The sequence below is a fragment of the Salvelinus sp. IW2-2015 genome, linkage group LG13, assembly GCF_002910315.2.
Source record: "Salvelinus sp. IW2-2015 linkage group LG13, ASM291031v2, whole genome shotgun sequence".
Taxonomy (NCBI): Eukaryota; Metazoa; Chordata; class Actinopteri; order Salmoniformes; family Salmonidae; genus Salvelinus; species Salvelinus sp. IW2-2015.
Window position 1 is genome coordinate 17,918,061 of NC_036853.1, and position 6,000 is coordinate 17,924,060.

General features: G+C 42.7%; 1 protein-coding gene across 1 annotated transcript in view; it reads left to right on the top strand.

Annotated features, from left to right (window-relative positions):
• The window catches only part of LOC111972231 (neuroligin-1-like), a 296,521-nt gene that overhangs the window by 21,585 nt on the left and 268,936 nt on the right, over window positions 1-6,000 (top strand). The window lies entirely within an intron of this gene.

Sequence of the window (6,000 nt, forward strand, 5' to 3'; positions counted from 1 at the left end):
CCCCAAAAAAGCCGGCTGCATGGGGCCACAGAGAGAGGAGTCTCTCCTCCCCAGGCAGCACACTACCGAGAGGAGAGGAGATGGGGCACTCTGATTGGCTGCCAGGTCCTAGGTCAGAGAGTCTCCTGTAATTGATGACATGTGTGAGGAGTTAACTGTGGGGAGACGACGTCCACTCTTAAATTAGATGGGCGCACGGTGAACTTGCAGAGTCTAATCTCAATTAAAAGGGATGGTATCCCTGTTCCATTGGCTTGATCTGGCTGTATTGATCATGGCTTCATCAAGATAATGTCTTCTAGGCTCCCTCCCTCCCTCCCCACTCCTCCCTCTCTCTCTCCTTCCTTCTCTCCCTCTCTTCTGCTGGCTGGCAGAGTGGCAGTTCATTGTGCCTCTCAGGGCCGGTGACAGTGCCCTTGATAAGGCGTGTGGTGTTAATGCAGCCACTCTGGCAGGCAGGGAGCACTCGTTAAACATCCTCTCTCTGTGTCCTCTCCCTCCTCTCTTCTGAGTGACACACACACAGGGCAGGGCAACCCCTCTCCAACCCTCCTCCCCTTCGTTGATCTAGTCACACATATAGTATTTTTGTAAACATATAGCTCCAATCTCTTTAAGACGTGTATATACTTAATTTACCCTTACTAACTAATCCTGTCATAACATGCCCCCTCTCTCCCTGTTCCTCCTTGCCTTATCATTTGACCTCCCTTCCTGTCAGGTCCAGAGCTACATGTTGGACCCCACCCCACCCTCCACTTAACAGAGAATGAGAGTATGACAGATTTCACATGACCCCCCCCCCCCCCCATATGATACAGCAAGTGCAGGCCACGAAGTGCTGATACACCTTTTAATATTTTATCTTTTTAATACTCACTTTATGATGTAAAAAATTGCAATGAATATGTTACTGTGTTTTGCCACATTGTCTATCCAAGTGTTCTTATTGCCTACAAATACATTTAGACCTCAGTGACATCAGTAATGCAGTAGAGAGTCATGTTTTGTGCCTCTCTTTTGTATGTTTGTTAGTAGGCTATTTATCATAATTCCAGCCCACATTGTTAATAGGATTTCAACTTTACAGATGAGAATTTCTCAGTCACATTGATTGTTACAGAGGAGAGCTAGTTCACCCTCTATATCCTCTGTAATACTGCAGATCTTTTCAGTTATGGTTGGTATTCATTCAATATTCTGTTCCTTTGGGCACATTTGAAGCTGAGTGTTTGGTGGTAATTCAAGTTAAACTGTGATAATGTGGTCCTTCTACATGAGTGCATCTTTTGATCCATTGATATTCAAACATAGAAGATATGCCACTCTGCATGAATGTCTTTGATGTGGCAGTAATTTGCAGCAGCATTTTGACTTAACATAGTGTTATGCAATATTATGATTTGGCAGCTCTCATCTGTCAGAATAGGACATGAACACATACTACCCATCCAGTAAGATATTAGTAAGGTTGTTCTCGGAATTTGCGTCAACATTGAGGGTACACTCTTCGAAAGAAAAGGTGCTATATAGAATTGAAAATAGTTATTTGGTTGTTCCCATAGGAGAACCCTCTTGGTTCCAGGTAAAAGTCTTTTAGGTTCCATACAGAACCGTTTCCACAGAGGGGAACCCTTTTGGAACCCTTTTTCGAAGAGTGTACTACAGAGCTGATTTTCAATGAATCTGTGTAGTTGGGGAAAGTTGGTGAAGCTTAAATGAAGCTCTTTCTGCCAGCTCTACAATCGGTTTGGGCATGGTTTCTATGAGCTGCTGTTCATGTGTTACAATAACACACAGCAGTCCTTGGAAATAATCCTTGATACAGAAAAAGGATCTTTTGTTGCTGAGAATTTTCCTGCAAAGCAGGAAATGCTAACTTCTGCTGCATTTGAGTTTTAAAAAAGCTTCTAAAGTTAGTAACTTCCACATTTAAATTTTAGACTTGATTTGCCCTCGTGAAAAATGTATCAACCCCTACTAAAAATGTCCATTAATTATAATCCACATAATAATTCACATATCCTGTTGCTGCAGGATTATTTTCCCACTGTAGCAAACTGTCTCAAATTAAGATCCTACATCTGTAGTAGGTCTGCAGTACTCCAAATAACTGAAACCCAGTGTAGTTAGTAGTGTTATGATGATGGCAGTTTTACACATAGGATTGGTCGCTCCAGCGGGGTACATAGTTGCCCTTAGCACTATTTGGTACTTCTCAGTTGACACAGAACCCCCCTCCCCCACCTCCCTCAGTCCTCTTTCCATTTATGAGGCCTCGTCCCAGTTTTGTAATGGTTGAAGGGGGCTCCTGGGGGAGGTGCAGGGCCTCACACGGAGGCAGGAATAGATTTTTACAGCTTCAATACATTTCCAGCATTCTCCCCACTGTGTCTCCGGAGAGAAGCTGTCTGTAAAACCTGGGCTAAATTTCTGTCTGTTTTTGAGGTGTGCTGTAACTTTGTTCATGTGGGCTGAAGTATGTGTGGGTGAGTGAATGTGTATGATTGTCGGTTTGTGTGTGTGTGTGTGTGTGTGTGTGTGTGTGTGTGGTTGGACATATTGGTGTTACCATGCATTTCAGCCTTTCTCTGTAAGAGAGAGAGAAAGCACCAGACTTGTGTGTATGTGTTTGTGCAGGACGTGGGTGTGCATGTGTAGACTTTTCTGAACACTTACAAACTGCCTTGCTCTCTCTCAGGAAATCAGGGATGAATTATTCTAGTGGCGATTGTAAAAATCACCTGTAGTTTGTGCTAAGTGTATTACATTTTAACAGAAATGTACAATGGTGGGCTCAGCATTTTGAAATGCAGCTTGCAGAATAAAAATCAGGCTGTGAGTGAAGGAATTATAGCTTGGTAGAGTGTGGAAAGACCCTATATGTTATTCATGTTGGATTGGAGTCTCTCGGAGGACTGCTGGCTATGATGTGTGTGCACATGGACTGCCGGGTATGATGTGTGTGCACATGGACTGCCGGGTATGATGTGTGTGCACATGGACTGCCGGGTATGATGTNGGGTATGATGTGTGTGCACATGGACTGCCGGGTATGATGTGTGTGCACATGGACTGCCGGGTATGATGTGTGTGCACATGGACTGCAGGGTATGATGTGTGTGCACATGGACTGCAGGGTATGATGTGTGTGCACATGGACTGCAGGGTATGATGTGTGTACACATACACATGGTTTTATCCGCTGTGGTGTGTTATAAGTATGTGAGTCGTGGGGACTGCTCTGTAGATTTAACAAGGTGCCTCCAGACAATCTTTGTGGGAAATCGAATCCGTTAATTTTCAATTGATCGATCGTGATTTCAATACTGAGAGGCACTTTTCAATCTGAAAAAGTAATATCTCACTTGGTTCTGAAGGCTCCATGCTCTCTCCCTGAGTTTCCATCAACTGAGGTATGAAAATGTTGATTGGAAATTCTCTCCTGCTCTTTTATGCTGCAGCAGGAAGAATGGTGGCTGAACATGTACTATTGTTGTAAGGCTGAGAGCTGCTAGGTACAGATGGTATTCCAAGGTGCCAGTGTTGATAACTACAGTTAACTATGAATGACAACTGTATTATGAGAAATATAGATGAGTATCTTATGTTTTGAATCTTTAATAAAGGGCATTAAACTGGAGTAAATAGGTTAGACTCATTATACAGCTCCTCATGTAGTAGAGAAACAATGGAAAACAACAAACCTAATATTGCTTTCTGTACTGTTCATTTCTCAGAAATTATATTTTGCTGCAGTATGAAATGAATTGCAAGCTCTCCTGCATTTCAAATATGCTGTTGGAACAACACATATTGCTGCCGAGAAGTAACAGCTTTTTGCTGTAGTTTCAATTTCATATTTGCAGCCATTCTTTATGGGCATTTCCAAAAATGTCCTTACACTATGTAATGCATGAGGCCATTTGTTACAGTGATGATGGAGAACATTCAACAATCACATTGCAGTGAGTAGAGAGGGAAATGTTTGTTTTCCTTCTAGCAAGCAGTGTCAATAGTTATAGTGTTGATGCACAGACACGAAAGCACTGAATGCAAACCCTTGCACTTTTACACATGCTAACATGTTCAGAGCAGTAGGCTTTGATTGTGTCACTTCATTTTTTGTGATCTCATGACCTATTCCTTGGAATTCAGAGCAGGGTTGAATAGAGGCTCTTTAAGAAAACACAGGCCCGGATGTGCAATGCTGCAGTGAAGGAGAGAGAGAGAGAGAGAGAGAGAGAGAGAGAGAGAGAGAGAGAAAGAAAGAGAGAGAGCCAGTGGGTGATATAATGTTTGGACCGACTTGGTCGGTGGCAGCTGTGATAAATTCTGAAACGCCAATTCACTGCGGCCCATTTTAAAGGGCCAGGCCACACTTTAGTGCAGAGTTGCTGTGTGCCTCATTTGAACTACAGTGGGAAGCTGTTAAACATCATCTTCCTTGACATACAATCCACTAATTGCCCAAGGACATGTTTGCTATGTGTCAGAAGACTGTGAGGTATAACTCAAACAGAATGGTAATGCCAATGGCAACCTGTAATGAAATGTGATGGTACAGGAACCTTGATTTCAGGATGATGCAGTATTGGAAAGTGGCTTGTTTGTTGGTTCTGTGATGAGTAAAACCCCATAGGTTTTATGTAGGCCTTACATCATGGATACCTGGGACCGTATACTCAGGATACCTTGTACTATACCTGACAGAGGAGATGTGTTTTTTTCTATTTGAACTATAGTCCAAAAGTGTCAATATATCGTACATTAACCAAATGCCATTGATAGTTGTACATCAGTTTGAACGTATTTAATACTTGTCAGGGTGGGCATTTAAATAACAAGTCCACATCATCAGGCTCATTTTTGGCTACCAACTGCACACCCATTCTTGTGATCAGGGAGTATGAAATTTGGTTTTAGCCGACTGCCAAGTCACTTTAATTATGGTTTATGCTAAATTAGGGAGTGTCGGATGAAACAGATTCCGTGCCGCACTTGGCCCTGTTCCCGGTTGAGCACAGTGCATTTTCTCAGTAAGTGACAACTATTGAACCTGAAGAAGAGGGGGTAAGAGAGAGAGAACGAGAGCGGGTTGGAGTGACAAGCTGTTGCAGATGGCCACCGTGCAGGGGAATCTAAGTAAATGCAGGTTTCACCTTGACTTGATAATGGGAACAAAGCACCTGACCCAGAGTGTGTTAATCACTGGGTTTAAGTTCACCTCCCAGCTGCTACCTCTTCTACAGTCTGTCTGTTTACTGTAGAAAGGTCATTGGCACATTTTCATTCCCATGTAGAAACTCATTTTTAATACTTATGGTTCCCGTAACAAATATGTTTAAATGACAGAGGTTAGTCTTGGAATAAGAAGTAATAAACTGTAATTTTCACATACAGTAGTCCATAAATCACTTAGCCAGGAGCCACGTTCTACTGAGGTGCTCCATATCAGAGGGTGTCATTAATAAATGTTTAACCCCAGCAGTTGTCGAGGCGGCTTTCAGATGCATAATAAAGATAAATCCATGAGGATTTGAAATCATTAAGTACCTTCACCCTGTGTTCACTTGTTTTAATGTTTAATTTCAAACCAAAATCAGGAGTGGTCGAGAATGGTACATGTGGGACTTGAATACTTCGGGGACCAAGCCACAAATTACCCAGGTCTCCCATGCTCCCACTTTCCACCAAACATTTCATTATTGGCCTGGAGTTAAAGCCAGTAATTAGTTTCACCAATCCACGGAAGTGTGACTAATTGGAATTTAAGGCTTCTGTCGGTCAAAGGGACAGCAGATAACTTGCTCCCCTGCCCGGCAATCTCTTACACACTCATATACAGTACACACACACACACCAATACACCCTGAAGTGTCCAGATACAGTCCACCACAGCAAAATCAATGGTCCTCTTTATCTGCTGTCACTGCCAAGGCTGCAATAGACACCTCAGTGCCTCTAATTAGACGAGAGCTGTCAATAACTCATCACTCC